A 22,274-nucleotide genomic window follows, 5' to 3' on the forward strand; every position below is an offset into this window, starting at 1 on the left:
CAATGTGTAGAGCCAAAACATAAGCTAACCACTCCTCAAGTAGATGATGATGGTTATGACTATCCAACAAGATCTATGGTTGTTGGCACCTGGATATGCAAATATCTAACAAGAAAGAATGGATTGCCCGCATTTGAAGATTATGAATTAGAGAAGAAGATTATACATTAATCACATTTGGTAGTGGCAACTAATATAAAATTGGATAGATATCATGACAGACCTGCTAATAAACAATTATGGACTCTCTCTATGGAAGAGAACGAGAGAATTATAGATGCTTTGCAAAAGAGAGAGGCAGATGGTATAACATAATGAATATATACAAGTAAGTTATAATTTGAACCCTTAATCCACCTCTCTTTTAAAATTCATGATGTATATTTTATATAGCATTTTAAATCATGCATCCTAATTATAAAATCTAATCTAGTAATTTTGTTTCAGGTCTACCACAAGCAGAAGGCATCAATGGAAACCAAGCTATTTGTGCATACTTTATGTTTCATTTTGAATAATTACAAGTAAGTTAAAGTTTTGTACCCTTAAGGAAACTCCATTTTAAGAGTCGTGATGTATGCTTTATGTTGTATTTTAAATTGAATGCATCCTCATTATAAAAACTAATCATATGTATATTTTTTTTCCAAGTCTCTCAGAGTAGACTTGGCCTCAATGACTACTATTGTTTGTGCATACTTTATGTTGTATTTTGAGAGATATATCCTTATTATTATAATTTAAATAAACAATTTTTAATTTTATTTCAAGTCTTCTACATGTACATGGCATCAATGAATACTATTATTTGTGCATTTACAAATATGTTCAAGGTTAAATCTTTAAACTTTACTTGAGTAAAGTAATATTCTTGCACTTGAATGTTGAATTATGATTGTGTATTTTATATGATATTTTTTTTTTGTAGGTTCCTTAGGAGATGAAGTCAAAGATTTTAGATAGGTCTGCTTTATTACACTTTGTGTAATATACATAAATGAGAGACTATTGGTCAAATTTATGAATGAGATAATTATGTTTTAATCAAGTTCTATTCAATATATTATATATTCTATGGGGTAAATTTAATTTCATACATAGCACACTGGTTCTATTTGTTGGACCCCACCATACCACCTACTTTGTTCCGTACACTTTGCTTTTATCATCATTGTTATTGAAATGGTAATTATATATTTAAACCTATGTTTTGATACTTTTCTCTTATCATCATTATTATTGTAATGGTAATTATATATTTGATTATATATTTTGCATATCTATGATGATTAATACTTTTTAATTTAGTTTAAAATATGTTATAATTATAAGATATGTTTTGATACTTTGGTCTTATCGTCATTGTCAGTTCATGATGTAAACCTTTATTTTATCTAATCACAAGTTATTTAAATAAAATTTCAAGTCCACATAATCCATATAAAGTTATTTAAGCACAAGTTCCATAAATAAAATTTCAAGTCCACATAATCCATATATATATGGATGGTAACATGATTAACTCTACATAATATATAATGTGCATATATATGTGTAGTCCAAAAAATATATATGATCTAATCCTATTATGCAACTATCCATATATATAAAGTATGTGCACATCCAAGACAATATATACAATGTTAACAAATAAGTACATGTGTAAAAAAAAGTGCAAAGTCCATAAAAAAGTACATATCAGAGCCAAATAAACAATAAATTCTAAGTGATATCACCAATAACATCTTGTGGTCTCTTCTCCCTGGGACGTGGACTAGATCGACCCGTCTCATGCTGTACAAGGAATAAATAATATTAAAATACTTGATTAACTATTAAAATATAATCATTTATCAAATATAGTTGGAATTCATAAATTAAGTTACAAACTTACCATATGCGTGTGCACATCAACTCTAGTAACTTGTTCTGCATGTACTATATGCTCAGGAGTTGTGCCATCCCATATACAAGATACAAAACATGATATAACGAACATGAGCACATACACGTGTTTATTTCTTTATTAAATAAAAATGAACATTTATAATTTGATTAAATAATCATATAATAAAATATCGTACATAAGGTTTCTCATCTCCTCTAGCAGTATCTTGTGCACCTTGACGTGTATGTACATTGAAATCAATGCCAAATGTAGTGCTAGCTAAGTCATGTACAAGGTCAAATTCAAAGTGTCCAATTAAATGTCAAATTAAGAGTCAAAATAAGGTCAAATTAAGTATTACATATTAAGACCTCAAAGGATGTCGATGGATGTTCAATTTGGCTCTGATAAAAGTGATGGGGATAACCTATCCTGATAGTAGTGTCCACCTGCAAATATGCATTTAATGAAATCATATTTATTGAACATTTATATGTGTATTAAATAATTTCAAGTTAACTTACAATGTTGTAAGAACATATTTAATTTATGAATTCTAAGATATATACAATAGATGGTGTCATAATTGTCACACCCTCTTCTCGATGTGATGTAAATGGTCCCTCATGACCTGAAGCCTAGAGAAAGAAGCATTCAATGTATCAACATGGAAATCTATATAGTATATGATGATAACATATTAACTTAAAAAACTAGTACAATGTCTAGATAGAAATTGATACTATACCCCAAAAGGTGTGTCAAGCTGTGTAGGAGTAGATGCAATATTGACTCGAACATGTGGTGTAGTCCTTATCTACATAAACCAAAATTATTTAATGAATTATTAGATTGTATAAAAAAAAGACATGCACTTAATTTATATATTGACATGTACATGCATATATATCTATACCTTCTTAAGATGATCATTAGAGAAAAGAAAATCAATATATGATGTCATCATAGTATCATTTTCTACATCATGCTTAGTTGCAACTAAAGTGGATCCTGGATCAGCAGTATGGCCTACACACATCCGATGACAACTCGTACACATATGTGGCATCGACCGAGGAGCGGATGCCATGTGTACAACTTGCTCACTTAGGTTACCTGTGAGGGAAGTCAAAGCATCTAACGTTGAAATGAATGATGTATTTTTCACATCTGTAGGAATCGATGGAGCAACAGGCGGAACCATGGGTGGATCTAGTAGGGGATTATTAGTGTGTGCCCCTAATCTATGATGTGGCATTCCACCACCAACACCCTGGAATGACTTAATATCAAAATAATTTGGTTTTTTGTGCAATACAAACTCACAGTATAATTTATTCAAAAAATATAAAGGGACCTCATAATTACGATGTGGTGGATAACCAAAAACCATCCACCATCTATCTTAGAAGTATCTAGCCATTTCAGGATGATCACACTGCCTAATTGAAATTCTTTTCTGAGTGGGTTGCATTGGTTCTTTTGTTTTTGTGTTAATAAAATATAGACATAAATGGGCTTTGGTTATCCTAAGATCAATGATCTTCCTATAAGTTAATCCATCAGCAAAAAACTTACGCAACTCTTGTCACCGTCTATGAAATTGATATAATTGAGAATCAACTGATCTAACTGACTCGACAATAGTTTGCATTGATTTTGCAAACTCCAGAAGATGGGGGACCAATTGGCTCATTTTGGATTGAAGAAATATTTTGTTCAATAACTTGTAGGTTTTCATTAATTATTTCTCTTAAATGAATTTCATCTAGTCTAGGGGTGGAGGTGGAGGTGGAGGTGGTGGTGGTGGTGGTGGAGGTGGTGGTGGTGGAGGTGGTGGTAGAGGTGGAGGTGGAGGTGGAGGAGGAGGGGGTTGCGGTGGGGGATTTTCACCTAACAATTCATCTATGTCAAATACATCCATCATAACAAAGAGCTCCTGCATATATAAATATATACATGAATTATATACAACTCTATGTCAAAAAAGAATCTATTTTAGTTTTAAAAAAATAATTTATAAATAGTAACATTTCTATGTTATTGAATGAGATACACATGAAATATTATATAATATTGAACTTAAAAAAATATACATTTACACATTATTGAATCTTTAAATATAAAATTTGTGCATAAAACTTAATAAAAACCTTCATTTAAACTTCATAAATTTATTATATATTCAATTTAATGCAATCATTTCTTGTAAAATGCATCAACTATTAAAATCAATATAAAATATTCCATACATGAACCTATAAAAAAAGTAAAATAAGATCAGCATATATAAAGTAATATGTAATAAATAATTAGTCACAATTCTGGTAAACATGTTGAATTAGTACTTTGTGTTGGAATAGTACTAATATATTAGATGATAACCTCTCTAAGTGGTCATTTACTAAGTAAACATGTTGAGTTAGTACTTCAGTGTTGGAGATGAATTAGATGATGAATTTGGCAATTTGAGAAAATCATGTCATGTCATGGCTTAATAGGTCCATAATTGGTCCTATCATACCATGACATGGCATAATAGACCATAATAGGACCTTTATGCCATGACATGGCATAAATGGTCCCATTGTGCCATTTCATGGAATAATAGGACCTATTATGGCATGTCATGGCAGAATAGGACCTATTATGCCATGATGGCATAATAGGTCCTATTATGCCATGACATGATATAATAGGACCAACTATGGACCTATTATGCAATTTCGTGGCATAATAGGTCCATAATTGGTCCTATCATACCATGACATGGCATAATAGGACCTTTATGCCATGACATGGCATAAACGGTTCTATTGTGCCATTTCATGGCATAATAGGACCTATTATGGTATGCCATGGCATAATAGGACCTATTATGCCATAATCATCCTTTAACCTAGCTACTTGTTCCTTATCATCCTTGTCATCCTTGTCATTTCAATAACCCACCTTCTAAAAATTGTCATCCTTGCTTCTTTTTTGAGTTGTCAAACTTATCTTCATCTAACACGTATTCAAGTTATGCTTAATTCTCTAGCTCTATTGATTCTTTCATTATTTTTTTAAGTCAAACTTTCATCCATCCTCCCACATTATTTCTCTTTCCTTGCTTCCTTCTAAATATTTTCACCTGATAACTTGCTAAATATTTCCCATCAAAGTTTGAGAATTAGAATTTCCTTCAAAATGGTACTAGGTATGAATCAAGCCTAAACTTTGATATCTAAAATTTGAAGAGTAATGTTAATTACTTAAGGTTATACATTTGAATTTTCCTCTTCTAAAATGAATTTTTAGTTACCCCAATGTCCTGTAGCTCAAATTGTGGTTTTAATTATGGATTTTGTCTAATCCATGAAATTTAAAACATCTCGCCTATTTTTTTGACTTCCCATAACCCACTAGAATAGCCCAAAAGGCCACAAGGTCACCTGAAAATGATCCAAGGCACTAGAAAGGTACCAATAACTAATAGTGGTAACTTTTGTATTGCCTAATGAGGATTAAGAACAATTTTGGTACATATGTGATTAAGGAATTGGAATGGTGGCTTGCTAGAAGTGGCTAGATTTTTTTGTTTATTGGTTGAAAGGCCCAATACCTAAAAAAATAACTCCTAGAAACATTTAACCCAAGTCTCACAAATTAAATATTGAAAGATTCAAAGTCCATTTGAAATTTACTATAGTGGATCAAATCTTACTACAAGTAAAGTCTCTTGATGTCTCAGTAGTTTACACTATGGATTTCATGAATTCATTGACTATCTTGCATGTAGATGGTGATGTGATTGGTGGGAAAACTAACATATCTTAATGGAAAGATCTTGATAGTTCTAGTATGGTTTTTGATGTTAGGATTACATTTTTGAGACAACATGGTGCAACATGCAACATTTTTGATAATGGCATAATAGGTCCATAATTGGTCCTATCATACCATGACATGGCATAATAGGACCATAATAGGACCTTTATGCCATGACATGGCAAAAATAGTACCTATTATGCCATGTCATGGTATGGCAAGACCAACTATGGACCTATTATGCAATGTCATGGCATAATAGGACATATTATGCCATCATGACATAATGTGTCCTATTATCATGGAATAATAGGAAAATAGTTATCAAATCTATAATAATTTGACTATGTCAATGGCTAATTCTTAATGAATATTCATGTTTTGAAGGTCTCATTAAGAAATTAGAGATATTATACAGGAGGAGAGAATTAAATCCATCTAATATTGGTGTATAAACTATGAAGCCTTTGATTTACCAAATGGAATATCTAAGTAGGGTCATCATGAATGAGGACCCTTGAGGTTTACATTTAGAGCTATGGATGACCTTGACCTTGGTAGCCCACCACTTCCATGTGTAAGAATACATGTGTTAATGTTGAGTTCAAACCATTAGGGTGAATGCAGTTACAATGTTACAACTTTTAACATAGAGGAAGAGCACTTGGTCAAACAAGTTGATAATCATTATAAAGTGAAAGAAAAAAAGGAAAAAAAACTACTGAGACTAAGATAGAAACTTTATGATAACTCATACACTAGCATCTCTTTCATAATATTTAATAGACATGATTATGCATACGCTAGTTAAAATTATCTATGCTCAATAGCATATAGTTCATTTTCTTTTTTTGACACATTTGAGAGGTCATAGTTTGACTTTATTATGCCATATCATGGTATAATAGGACATATTATGCCATGATGACATGATATGTCCTATTATGTCATGACATGCCATAATAGGTCCATAATTGGTCCTATTATGCCATGTTATGGCATAATAGGTCCTATTATGCCAGGACCTATTATGCCATAACACATGCCATGATATTTCATTTTGGTTTTGGTTTTGATACATCCATTTAGTTTCAGTTTGGTTTCGATTTGGTTTTGGTTTTGATTTCCATTTAGTTTCAGTTTTGTTTTGATTTGGTTTTGGTTTTGATTTCCATTTATTTTTGGTTTTGTTTCGATTTGGTTTTGGTTTCGATGTTTGTGAGATATTTTGTATCTTGTAAATTTGATATTTTGTTTTGTTAACTATCTAGATTTGGGTTTCATTTGTAAATTTGTTGATTTTAGTTTAGGGTTAACTATTGAAGAATATTTCAAATCAAAATTAAGAATTTACAAATGTAAAAAAAAAATTACATATAGGCTATTTTTAAAAAAACTTAAATAATACCAAAAAAACTTAAATAGGAAAAATATACAAGAAAATTTTAAAAATGTGAAAATGGATGATCAAGTGTGTACCTGGGATAGCGGTGGAGGCTTGAAATGGAGTTCACAGCATGGGGGCCCATTTTTGATCTCCTCTTCTCACTACAATTGCAGGTAAAAATGACAAAATGCGCCCGAAAAAATGGGTAAAATCGGATTTAAAAAATGGGACCCCGTTTGAGAACAAAAAGGGGGCCCATTTAGTTTCACCTCGAGCCCTCATTACTTTTTGCCTTGGTGGCCTGAAGCAAAAACCGGCCCCTATTTTCTAAAAATGGGCCCCAATTTATTAGAGCAGCGTGTTTTCCAACGCGTGGACTTCTGCCAATTTGTGACCCATTACCTTGCACTTACCCAGACTAAGTGCATAAATGACAAAGAAATCATTATATCTTGAGATAGGGATGTAGGATGAAGTTGTGCACCTAGAATTAGTAGTAGAATGTCGAGACGAAGCTTCTCTACAAATCTAAGAAAAATTTGTAAGGACCATGCATAAGTTATGCATGGTGCTCTGAAAAAATCCGTGCACCAAAAAGGGTTTTTTTGTCTCTAAAAATGAAGCCTAAACCTGCAAGTACAGTCACGCACCTGCAACCTACACACATAAAAGAGAGGGAAATGTTGTTAGGATTGGGAGTTTGCCTTCTGGTCAAACCCCATTTTTGAATTAACCAAGTAGTTGTAAAATGTTGCAAGTAAATGAAAGGAAATGTGGGTATGTGCACCAAGTTGTTGTACCAAAAGGGGGTCTTAAGATGCCACTTTTTTCTGAAATCAACAAAGTTCGAACTTCAACGACAAATTGAAGATAGTTAGACTCCAAATTTGAAGATGCAACAAGAACAAGAGTCAGAGTGCTTTGAGTCTACTTTCTAAACTACTAATTTTTTTTGAAAATGGTGGAGATTAAGGGCTTCAAAAAGGGGGGCCACAAAAAGTGGTCCTATTTTTATGCAAAAAACATAACATAGCATCTGTTGTGGCCCCCCTAAAATGTTAACTTTTTTTTTGAATTTTTAAAATCGCTTCAGTGAGAAATTAGCTAACACCTTGTAGTTTATGCCTGATTCTTTTGCTAATTTTTTAATGAGTATATGATTTTTTACTAATTTTTGAAGTGGACACATCCTGAAAAACAGAAATTTGATTATGCTCCCCTCTAAAATCATTGATAACTAATCAAAAATAAATAAAAAATAAAAATAAATTGCGTATAATGGAGTCTAGTTTTTAAAAATGTAAGTTTCTTCAAAATCCAATGAATGTGTAAAAAATTATACCCAAAATAGTTCATGTTGGTTTTTGATCAAAAACGAACACACTAGCAAAAGAAATTATAGATGAAAGCCTTAACAAAATCAAAATGTGAAAAGAATTACATGCTTGGATAGCTAAGAGATAGATCAAGGTCTCTATGGTATTTTTTTTTAATTTTATTGAAACACATGCAAACCTGATGGAGAGCACGGCCAAAAATATGTGTAAATTTTCTAATCCTCTGTTAAAAACACGTCTCGGGCCTAAAATGGTCATCCAACCCTTTGGGTTGGATGCCCAAGTACAATCCAACCCAAAGGGTTGGTAATTCCCAATGCAGACCATTTGGCGAGCGCCCTATTTGGCACTCACCAAATCAAAAAAATTGACTTTTCCGATCTGGCGCACACCAAATTTGGCTTGCGCCAAATGAGAAAAGTCAACTTTTTTCATTTGGTGAGCACCAAATTTGGCACGCGCCAAATGTCCTGCATTGTCCAATTTTAAGGTTTTACGATGCAAATTTTTCAACTTGGGCACAAGTTATACCCATCATGAGAGGAGAATATATACATGAAATATAATATTTAAGTATAAGTCACTTTAAGTTATATTTGATGTATATATTGGTAGGATTTTTTAGAGTGGTTTCAACTCTAGAGGAGTTATAATGTAGATTCTTATTTTTAGAGGATCATATTGACTTTCATACTTAGTCAAATTTCAGTAATCAACATTCTCCTATTAGCATTCTTTAGATCCGTATCTCACTATCTTTATCTTCCCTAAACTCTACACCTATCTTTCTCCATCTTGTGTCTCTCTCACTTCTCTCTCCCCTCTCTAGCTATATCCCACCCTCTCTACCTTTCATCCCTTCCTTGCACCCTAATTTATATCCTTGACTCCCTTCCTCTCTCTTCTCTCTCACTCTCTTATTTTTTCTCTCCCCTCCCACTCGTTTCTCTTGTTCACTACCGATCCCTTCTATCCTCTCTCTTCCCATATCTAGGGCTCTCCTTCCCTCCCTATTCACCTCACTACCTATCCCTCCCTATATTATTACCCACCTCTCTCTCCCCCTCTAGGTTTCTCACTTATCTAATTGTCCACCCTCTAGTTATCTCCCTCCCTCTCCACCTTTCTCTTCCTTTCCCTTGCCCCTATCTATTTATGAACACTCTCCCTCTCTTCTCTCTCTCCAAACCTAGATCCATCTCTTTATTCTCTAGGTCTCTCGCTCCCTCCATTTCTACCTCTCCATCCATCCCCTCTTACTCATCTCTTTGTTCTTCTATCTCTTCTCTTCTCTCTCCCTTCCCTCTCTAGATCTCTCCCTTCCTTTCTTCCCCTCTCCATTTATATATCCTTCCCCCACTCTCTCATTATCTTTCTTCCTCTCTTATTCTCTCTCTTCATTGTCTAGTTCATTAACTCTCCAACCCACCCTCTCTCCCCTCTCTAGGTTTCTCCCTCCCTTCCTCTCCACCTATCTACCTTTGCATATAGGTCTCATTACCCACCTCTCTTTACCCTTCTCTATCTTTCTCACTCCTCTCTTGAAATCTAGATCTCTTGCCTATCTATATGTCCCCTCTATAGTTCTCTCTCTCCCTCTCTATCTCTTTCCCCCTCCTCCTTAACATACAACCCACAACAACACCAAGTGGTGTCCTAAGGGGTCACAAGATACCATATGACCCCTTAGGACATGATATGACCCCTAACAACACCCAAGGAGTCATATGGTGCTCTAAGGGCACACCATATGACACCTTAGGACACAATACAACCCATAACGACACCATATGACCCCTTAGGATACAATATGACCCCTAATGACACCTAATGGGTCATATGGTGTCCTCAGGGATCATATGGTGTCCTAAATGGTCATAGGACACCATATGACCCCTTAGGATACAATATGACCCCTATTGACACCTAATGGGTCATATGGTGTCCTAAGGGTTCATGTGACACCATATGACCCCTTAGGACATAATATGACCCTTAACGTCATCTAAGAGGTCATATGATGTCCTAAGGGGTCATAGGACACCATATGACCTCTTAGGATACCATACAACCCATAACGATACCATATGGTGTCCTAAGGTGTCATAGGACTCCACATGACCCCTTAGGATACCATACGACCCATTACAACACCATATGGTGTCCTAAGGGGTCACAAGACACCTGATGACCCCTGAGGACACCATATGACCCATATTGACACTATATGGTGTGCTAAGGTGTCATATGGTGTCCTAAGGGGTCATAACACACCATATTACCCTTTAGAACACAATATGACCCCTAACGACACCTAAGGGGTCATATGGTGTCCTAAGGGGTCATAGGACACCATATGACCCCTTAAGACACAATATGAACCCTAACAACACATAAGGGGTTATATGGTGTCCTAAGGGGTCATAGAACACTATATGACCCCTTAGGACACCATATAACCCAAAATGACACTATATGGTGTCCTAAGGGATCATAGGAAACCATATTACCCCTTAGGATGCCATACAACCCATTACGACACCATATGGTGTCCTAAGGGGTCATAGGATACCATATGACCCATTATTACACAATATGATCCCTAGTGACACCTAAGGGGTCATATGGTGTCCTATGGTGTCATAAGGCACCATATGACCCCTTAGGACACAATACGATGCATAACAACACCATATTGTGTCGTAAGGGGTCATATGGCATCCTAAGAGGTCATAGGACACAATATGACTCCTCAGGACACAATATGACCCCTAACAACCCCTTAGGGGGTTATATGACACCATATGACCCCTTAGCAAACTATACGACCTATAATGACACCATATGGTGTCCTAAGGGGTCATATGGTGTCCTAATGGGTCATATAACACCATATGACCCCTTAGCACACCATAAGACCCATAATGACACCATATGGTGTCCTTAGGGGTAATAGAACACCATATGACCCTTTAGGACACCATACGACCCATAAAAACACCATATGAGGGCTCATATGGTATCCTACACCATATGACCCCTTAGGACACCATATAACCCATAACGACACCATATTGTATCCTAAGGGATCATATGGTGCCCTAAGGGGTCATCAGACACCATATGACCCCTCAAGACAACATACGACTCATAACGACACCATATTATATCCTAAGGGGCCATATGGTGTCCTAAAGGGTCATAGGACATAATATGACCTCTAAAGACCCCTTATGGGGTGATAGGACACCATATTTCCCCTTAGGACACCATATGGTGTCATTATATAGCCCATAACAACACAATATGGTGTCCTAAGGGGTCATACAACACCATATGACCCCTTAGTACACCATACAACCCATAAAGGATACCATATGGTATCCTTCATCTAACACCATTTAACTCCTTAGGACACCATATGACCCATAAAGACACCATATGTTGTCCTATGGGATCATATGGTGTCCTAAGGGGTCATAGGACACCCTATGACCCCTTAGGACACAATATGATCCCTAACAACACCTAAGGGGTCATATGGTGTCCTATGGATTCATAGGACACCATATAACCCCTTAGGACACAATATGACCCCTAACGACACCTAAGGGGTCATATGGTGTCCTAAGGGGTCATATCTTGTCCTAAGGGGTCATATGGCCTTAAGAATAGAGAGAGAGAGAGAGATGGTGACCTCGAGAATAGAGAGAGACAATAAGAGAGTAAGGAATATATATGAGAGAGTCATATGGTGTTTTATGGCCCCTTAGAACACCATATGACCCCTAACAACACCATAAGGTGTCCAAAGGGGTCATATGGTTTGCTAAGGGGTCATATGATGCCCTAAGGAGTCATATGGTGTTCTATGACCCCTTAGGACACCACATGACCCCACATGACACCATATGGTGTCCTAAGGGGTCATATGGTGTTGTTAGAGGTTATATGGTGTCCCATGGGGTCATATGATGTTCTATAACCCCTTAGGACACCATATGACCCCTAACAACACCAAATGGTGTCCTAAGGGGTCAGATGGTGTCCTATAGGGTCATATGGTGTTATATGACCCCTTAAGACACCATATGACCCCTAACGTCACCATATGGTGTCCTAAGGGGTCATATGGTTTCCTAAGGGGTCATATGGTGTTCTATGACCCCTTAGGACACCATATGACCCTATACAACACCATATAATCCCTAACAACAATATATGGTGTCCCAAGGGGTAATATGATGTTCTATGACCCATTAGGACACCATATGACCCCTAATGACAACATATGGTGTCCTAAGGGGTCATATGGTGTTCTATGACCCCTTGGGACACTATATGAACCCTCAAGACCCCATATGACCCCTAAAAACACCATATGGTATCCTAAGGGGTCATATGGTGTTCTATGTCTCCTTAGGACACCATATCACCCCATAAGAAAGCATATGACCTCTCACGACACGAAATGGTGTCCTAAGGGGTCATATGGTGTCCTAAGGGGTCGTAGAACACCATATGATCCCTAACGACATCAGATGACCCCTTAGGACACCATATGGTGTCCTAAGGGGTCATATAGCACCATATGACCCCTAACAACACCATGTGACCCCTTAGGACACCATATGAACCCTAATGACACCATATGGTGTTGTTAGGGGTCATATGGTGTCACAAGTGGTCATGTCATGTACTAGGATGTTAAAATGGGTTATATATGGTCCTAGGGAATGATAGAACACCATATGACCCCTCAGGACACCATATGACCCTTTAGGACACCATATGGTGTCGTTAGGTGTCATATGGTGTCCTAAGGGGTCATATGGTGTCATTAGGGGTCATATAGTGTCCTAAGCGGTCATATGGTATTCTATGACCCATTAGGATGCCATATGACCCCTTAGGACACCATATGACCCCTAACGACATATGGTGTCGTTAGGGGTCATATGGTGTCTTATGGGGTCATATGGTGTCTTAAGGGGTCATATGGTGTTCTATGACCCCTTAGGATACCATATGTCCCCTAATACCACCATATGGTGTCCTAAGGGGTCATATGGTGTCGTTAGGGGTCATATGGTGTCATTAGGGGTCATATTGTGTCCTAAGGGGTCATATGGTGTTCTATGTCCCCTTAGGACACCATATGACCCCATACGAAACCATATGACCCCTCATGACACCATATGGTGTCCTAAGGGGTCATATAACACCATATGACCCCTTAGGAAACTATATGACCCCTAATGACACCATATGGTGTCGTTAGGGATCATATGGTGTCATAAGGGATGATATGGTATCCTAATGGGTAATAGAATATCATATGACCCCTTAGGACACCATATGATTCCTATCGACACCATATGACCCCTTAGGACACCATATGACCCCCAACAACACCATATTATGTCTTGAGGGGTCATATGGTGTCACAAGTGGTCATGTCATGTACTAGGATGTTAAAATGGGTTATATAGTGTCCTAGGGCATGATAGAACACCATATGACCCCTCAGGACACCATATGACCCTTTAGGACACCATATGACCTTTTAGAGAGGGTGTGATGGAAAGATGATGATGCAGATGGTAAAGAGAGAATAAGAATTATTAGGGAAGGGAGAGAGAGATGGGGATAAGGAGGGAGATAGAGAGGGAGAGGGAGAGAGGAAGAAAATAATGGAGATGCCTATAAATGGGAGGGAGGGATAAGAGGAGAGATGAAAGAATAAAGAGAGAGAAGAGTATGAGGGGATTGAGGGAGAGGTAGACATGGAGGGACTACAAGACCTAGGGAAGGAGATGATGCAGAGGTGGGGGGAAAGAGAGAAGAGGAGGAGAGAGTTAAAAAATAAATAGGGGTAAAGGGGGAGGGAGATATAGGGGAAGAGAGAGGGAGATAAATAGAGATGGGACAAATAGATAGGTGAGAGAACTATATTGGGAAAGAGAGATGAGAGACCTAGATGAAAAGAAAGAGGAATGAGATAGATAGAGGGGGGGAGAGAGAGGTGAGTAATGAGACATGATGCAGAGGTAGATAGGTGGAGAAGAAGGAAGTGGTAAACCTAGAGAGGTGAGAGAGAGTTGATGACCTAGAATGTAGAGAGAGAATAAAAGAGGAAGAGAGAATAAAAAAGTGTGGGAGTGAGATATATATGGGGGTATGTATGGATGGGGAGGTAGAGAGGGAGAGGGGAAGAAATGAAGGGAGAGACCTAGAGAAGGGAGGGAGGGAGAAGAGAAGAGATAGAAGAACAAAGAGAGGAGTAAGAGGGGATGGATGGAGAGGTAGACATGGAGGGAGTGAGAGACCTATGGAAGGAGGAGATAAAGAGTTTAGGGGAGGAAGAGAAAAAGAGGGAGTTCATAAAGGGATAGGGTTAAGGAGGAGGGAGTTCATAAAGGGATAGTGTTAAGGAGGAGGGAGAGAGAGGTAGAGAGGGACATAGAGAACTATAGAGGGGGTATATAGATAGGTGAGAGACCTAGATGGACAGAGAGGAGTCAGATAGATAGAGGGGGACAAAGAGAGGTGGGTAACGAGACCTATATGAAAAGGTAGATAGGTGGAGAGGAAGGGAGGGAGAAACATAGAGAGGGGAGATAGGGTGGGATGGAGAGGTAATGACCTAGACAATGAAGATAGAGAATAAGAGAGGAAGACAGAAGACGAGAGAGTGGGAGAGGGAGATAGAGAGGGAGAGAGGAAGAAAGGAAGGTAGAGACCTGGATAGGGGAGGGAGGGAGAATAGAAGAGATATAAGAACAAAGAGATGAGTAAGAGGAGATGGATAGAGAGGTAGACATGGAGGGACTGTGAGACCTAGAGAATGAGGAGATAAAGAGGTTTGGAGAGAGAGAGAGAGAAGAGAGGGAGAGATTTCATAAATAGATAGAGGTAAGGAGAAAGGAGAGAAAGGTGGCGAGGGAGGGAGAGAACTAGAGGGTGGACAATTAGATAAGTGAGAAACCTAGAGGGGGAGAGAAAGGTGGGTAATAATATAGGGAGGGAGAGATAGTGAGGTGAATAGTGAGGGAGGGACAACCCTAGATATGGGGAGAGAGAGAGAGAGAGAGGATAAAAGGGATAGGTAGTGACCAAGAGAAAGGAGTGAGAGGGAAGAGAAAGAATAAGGGAGTGAGAGAGAAGAGAGAGGGAGAGAGTCAAGGATAAAGAAGTGAGAGAGACAAGAGAGGGAGAAAGATAGGTCTAGAGTTTGGGGAAGATAAAGAGAGTGAGATACATAGCTAAAGAATGCTAATGGGATCATGTTGATTACTAAATTTGACATGTCGATTATTGAAATTTGACTAGGTCTGAAAAATTTATATGATCCTCTAAAAACTAGAATCTACATTATAAGTCCTATAGAGATATACTTAAATTTTATATTTCATGTATATATTCTCCTTCGGGGGTGGATTTAACTTGTGCCAAGATCGAAAAGTTTACACTCACACAACCTTCACATTGGACAATGCAGAACATTTGGCGCACACCAAATTTGGCGCTCTCCAAATACAAAAAATTGACTTTTCACATTTGGCGAGTGCCAAATGTGGCGTGCGCCAAATGTAAAAATTCAAATTTTGCATTTGGCGAGCGCCAAATGTGAAAATTCAAAATTTTCATTTGGCAAGCATCAAATAGGGCGAGCGCCATATTTAGCGCTCGCCAAATGGTTTGCTTGGGAGAATACCAACCCTTTGGGTTTGATTTGCCTTGGGCATCCAACCCGTAGGTTTGGACGACCTTTTCATTCCAATGACGCATTTTTATGAAAAAGTAAGAAGTGGCACCTTTTTGGTACCACAACTTGGTGCACTTACCCATGTCTGAAGTAAAATCTACCTCAAGAAGGGGATGTAATTGAAATGTTGATACCTTTGTAGATGAATTTGCTTGAATGAATATGTTAGGGTTCCCACAGATACTAAGAGGGGGGGGGGGGTGAATCAGTATCTAACTGGTAATGTAATTTTCTTAATACAAAACATGCAGAACATAAAGTAACAGTATACCGGTATGCAAGAATTAATGTAATTAATAGAATCAAAAGCATCCACATGAAAAGAACACCATAACACAAGATGTTTAATGAGGAAACCTGGTGTGGGAAAAACCTCGGTGGGATTTGTGATCCACAATATTCACTTACTGGCCAATAAGAGAATATTACTTACAATAGGGGCCTGCACATGCAGGAAGGCCAACTGCCTAGAGCACACTGCTCAATAAGAAGTCACACTGACTTACAATGAGGATTATACAAATCCAATATTTTGTACTGCTTTACAATAGCATCTTCAATGCCAGATTCAATACCGGTTCTTGCTCTATTCTTTACATATACCCTTGACCTATAATTCACACATTAGGTCTGCCTAATAAATTTCTTTATACTTCCTATATATCTTACAAATGTCTACAATGATCTCTTTTATTTACAAGAGTCATTTTACAATTTGCCAAGTCGGCTTACAATAATAAACAAAATATTACATATCAAAAATCCTGTCGGCCTTTGTGTTGGTATACATCTTTTCTTCTGTGCCGGTGTACATCTTTTCTTCTGTGCCGGTGTACATCTTTTCTTCTATGCCAGTGTAGAGTGGTCTTGTTGATGCCGGTGCACTGTCTTTCTTGAATAATGCTTTGCCGCTATAATGTCTTACCGATGCCATAGGATTGCAAGGTTGCCTGTGTAATGCTTTACCGGTATAATGTCTTGCCGGTGCCATAGGATTGCAAGGTTGCCATCAATGACAAAACCTTCAATCACACACAATGTCTCATTGGAGTGTCCATATGCCAATAGAATATGTGAAATAGGATGTTTTGAATGTTGATAGAAACCTCCTCTTCAATGGTTGAATCCTTGTCTTGAATGCAACACCTAGCCTTGAAAGGAGACCTAAAATGCTCAATGCTTGAATGAATACTTGAATGCTTGATGCTTGATGATAATGTCGCCTTGTAATTTCACCTAATGATCCACTTATCTTCGCTTCTTTTCACTTATGCAAATAGGAGAGGAAGTTCTCCTTATATACTTGCCAATTAGGGGTGTTTAGACAATTTCTCGTCTTAGGCCGACATAGGAAAACTTTTCTTGCTCAACAATTGACAAGCCCAATGCAAGGGGGAATCAAAGGGGGCCCAAAATAGGGCCAGGACAAGGGTGCCACTCCCTTGTCCTGAGAGGACATGGGTGCCACGCCCCTGTCCTACGGGGATAGGGGCACCACGCCCCTATCCTGTTCTAATTTAGGATAGACAACAACAAGAAGGTAGTGTTGAATGATGAAAAATGCAAGTTATTAATGCCTTGAGCATGTTTCGGGTCTCCGATCAAGCTTAGGGATTCATTCGCTAATGCAAAGACCTAAATGCAGTAAAAAATTGCAAGGGTCGCAATTTTATGATGCTATGGTTATGTAATTTCTATAAATATGTACATTTTTTATAAAAGCGTGCAATTTTGTAAAAGTCCGAAGCCATAAAACACCAAATGAAAAGAAATCATACAGTACAACATACAAGAGCCTTATAGTGCAAACTGAAGGATTATTTTAATTATAGCTTGAAATATTTATAATGCATATATCAAAATGGATCTTAGGCCTATTTTTGAGAATAGTAAAAAGGAGACATCTAGGAAAAGTATTTAATCATCATCTTTTTCATCATCTGGAGCTGGATGAGCTAGAAGTGCACCAGAGAAGTAGGTGGAATCATAATTACATCAACACCGATTAGCTTAGTTCTTCTTATAATCATACTTAATGATCCTACTTGAAAAAGACATTACTCATCATCCTACTCAAGCATTTTAATTGCTTCCTTGAAGAGAAGCAAAAATAGAATGAACACCAGAACTTGCTGGGACAAAACAAACAATTCTTGATCATTCATTTCATAAATAATGTTGTCACAAGTTGGAGACAATAACAATAAAATCCAATACTCTTTACTTGCACTGTTGCTTACAACTACTTAAAGTATAAAGTATTTACAAACTGAAAAGATATCTCTAGCTGACATTCAACCCTGCACTGTACATAGCTCTCTCTTGGAGCTAAAAATCTAGAGAAGTTCTGGGAACTCTTTAGCACAAACTAACTCCTAAACTTACTCCTAAAACTAACTTCTACACTCCATTGATAATAACAATAAAATAGAACCAAAAGATGCATAACAAAACCCTAGAATGTATCTCATTGATCTGCACATTTTTCAGGAATTTAAAATTTCTTCCTCAAGATTTGCACCTTCGTACCATTCGATTTGAAAAATTTAAAAAATTTGTACCTTTCCCTATTCTCTGTCCTCTCATTTCACCTTGAGTCTGCTGAAGATCCTTGAATATATAAAAAAATCTCTCTTCAATAGCTTGTCCACTTTTCCTCTCTATTGATAAATTTAAAAAAATCCCCCTTGGTTGGAAGTGACTTATCCTGCCCTGCCATTTCCATGTACATATTTCACTCTCATGTGCAAAATAAACTTAAGGGAAGTGACTTATCCTCCCCTGCCATTTTCATGTACATATTTCACTCTCATGATTTGTCTGAAAATAAGGACTCCATTCTTTTCTCCTGTGAATATTTTCGTACTCCCCTCCACCTGAGATGAATTCCTCCTTTGGGCAATTTTTTTTACTTTTACACTTATCCCTCTGTGCCAAATATCTTGCCTCTTAAAACTTTACCCATGCTCACCACATTTTAGCTCTGTGCACCATATTTTACCCTGCAGAGATAATGCATTTTTACCAAGCACATTGAGAATATACATTCATCCTATTAACAAAATTTCATCCTGTAGGTCAAATTTCTAATTCCCTTTATTCATAATTTTATACTTTCCCTTTCAACATAAAATAATTAACACGTTGGCCGCTTATCTGCATCAAAAATATTTATTCTTTGCGCCTTATACATCTGTACATTACTTCCCCCAATGAACTGCTGAATGTCTACAAACCAATAGATTTTAATAAATCATACTGTGCCTAGTGGATTTTAAATCTGCTCTTGCATTTTTCATAACAGTCTTCAATACCCATTTTCATCGAGCCCATCCTCTGCATAATTTATTGTTATTTGGCGCTCCATCTTTGTTGGCATTGAATTTGCACCCTTTATCATGCTTTGATGGATGTTTGTGTCCCTTCATCCTTTTGAGTTGAGACTTTACGCAGAGAAGCGATTTCATTAATGTAAAAATCCATTAAAACCTACCCTTGCACAATAGTAAATTACACATATGTCGGCCTCTCCCTTTGAAGTCTGTACTTTGTTCCATGCTGGAACCACTATTTGCACTGCTACGCCACTACCTGATTAATATCTGCAATGTGTGTTTGAGCGCAAACCACATCGACCTGCAGATTACCATGATCCAACTCTCTCATGCCCTTACCGTTTTGCTTCCATCAATCTCTAAGTGCATCAAAGTAAAGAGAAGATCAACCTCGATCTTCCATTTATGCACTCCCATTACACATTTCACAGGCAATGGCATCTCGCACAACGTATGGCTCATCTATCTTTGTTGTTGCCCTAGCCTGGGTTCATCACGCCTGTGCCTCTTTCCATCGCTTTCATGGATGTCCATAACCAACCGAAACCCTCCCACGATACACAGGTAGGAACAAAGATGGAGGGGTCGAGGTAATAGCATGACACGCCCTCAGCATTTATATATTGGTCTCCACTCATCCCTGCATATAAATATGAGGCACATCCTCTACACGAACAACATCGATCTGCATTTGCATTACTTTCTACTCCATTATGGTGGTGGTTGCATGTTCACAGTCCCTCTTTTGATGTGGACCGATGTAACTTAGCCTGCGAACATAAGGATCCCCTACCGAATCTGCCCCGACTTCTAGCTCCATCACAGGCGTCTTCCATCACGACTTGCATTTTGCCCTGTCTTTTATTTTCGGCGCTGCCCTAAACCACTTTGCTCCTCTCGCACCATACTTCTTGCTTTTTGACTTCGGGCGGGACAATTTCTTTTGTCTAGTCGTAAATCTATTATCCCGCATAGTTGCTATGTCATTCCTTGATCGCACGCGGGATAAGGATATCGCCTCCCTCCTTGCTAACTTGTTACCCCGTAGACTTGTTTCGGGCTTTGACTTACCCACATGGGGTAAGGGGGGAAGGAGTTCCTCCCCCTCCATCTTATCACGCATGACAACACACGCACTTCGCCTTATGGCGTGGGGTAAGAAGGAAATTTCCTCCTTCTTGCCTACCAATTATCCCACACGGTGTCATGGGCTTGGCTTTGTATCGTGCGGGGTAAAAAATAAAAGACCATGCTCTTCAATTTTTTTCCTTCTTAGCGGGCCCATCTTATGCTTGCTCATTTCATATATTTATTCGTATGAACAAAATCACCCGCCCTTGTATTTTATGTTGGTAAATTAATTTACGCTCTTTAAATAGTTGTATGGCCCCCCATTTTCATTAATTGAACTACCAGACCTTGAAATATTATTATGATAGCCCCTTTGGGCAACTATAGTATTTGGATTAATTTAATAATTATAATACTTTCATCCTTTTATTATCCAAGCAAATTTGGATGAAATACTATTTAGATTAAAATAATTTAAACAATGTCTCAAATTTAATAAACATTGATTGGTCTTGCTGGGCTTTGCTATTGTCGGGCTCTTTGTATAAATTTAAATCATTTTTCCAATGATTTAAAATATTGGTCACTATAAAATTATTTAAATCACATTGATTTAAATAATATATATATTCTCTGTAATGGATGCCAACTGGTCATACTAGGCCTCAGCCTTAATCAGCCCCAAAGTGGGCCTGACTATTTTTTTTTTGTTTCTGATCAACTGGCCTGACAAGAAAGCTTTGGAACACCAACTGGATGTATTTTGGGTGCGGGAAATTCACTGAGAAATTATTAAATTTGACATTTTGGAACTTCGAATTTTGGACAAAAACACCTAGGCTTCAAACCCTGTCTCAGACACCTGATCAAGTCCTGAAACCTAGCATACTAATAAAATGTTATACGGAGAATCCAGGGCATCTGATGTGTCTTCACTATGATCTCCGAGGCAAAATATTTTAATCTACAAAGTCGCCTACTCAAGCTTATATAAATTTGAACTTGTTAAATCACCCTAAGAGCCACTCAAAACCTGGTTTGAAAAAAATATCAAACCTCTATCTCATGAGTTACCACTTGGCACACTGGCACATCTAGATATCTCAAATAGGTGTGCAAGAGGGTTTGACCTGATTAGGTCACATGTGCAAAATATTCACCTTCAAAGTTGCCTCCTCTAAAAACACTGAACATGCTGCTTAAGAAACCCTTAAAAAGTTCATTTGGAATGGGTCTTGAAAACTGATCAAATGAGGAGCTGGGGGGCTACAAACTAGGAAAATGGTGGATAAGTTTTTGGAAAATCATGGGGTATAATCATTTTGAATTGTAGGTCAACTAGGCGTTAAATAAAAAATCACAAAGGGGCCCACAAACTACTGTTTGACACAATTCAGTTTGCAAAGCTGAACTTTTTGCAAATGGATTTAACTTTGAAAACTTAGCAGATGGGTTCATGGGGTTGTGCCACTTGGCATGGGACTTCAAAAAATTGCAAAGAATCATGTGAATCTGTCAGTTACACTTAACCTTCTTCTGACACAAAAATATAATGCCTCAAAGAGGGCTTCCTCAAAAGGTTGAATTGCTGCAAATCAACACCCTATCTCTAGACCTCCAAACAAGGGCTTCAAAAACACATCAAAACTCATCCAAGGAGGCTGCAAATGGACATATA

Source organism: Cryptomeria japonica, chromosome 7, assembly GCF_030272615.1.
Source record: "Cryptomeria japonica chromosome 7, Sugi_1.0, whole genome shotgun sequence".
In the NCBI taxonomy this organism is placed as follows: Eukaryota; Viridiplantae; Streptophyta; class Pinopsida; order Cupressales; family Cupressaceae; genus Cryptomeria; species Cryptomeria japonica.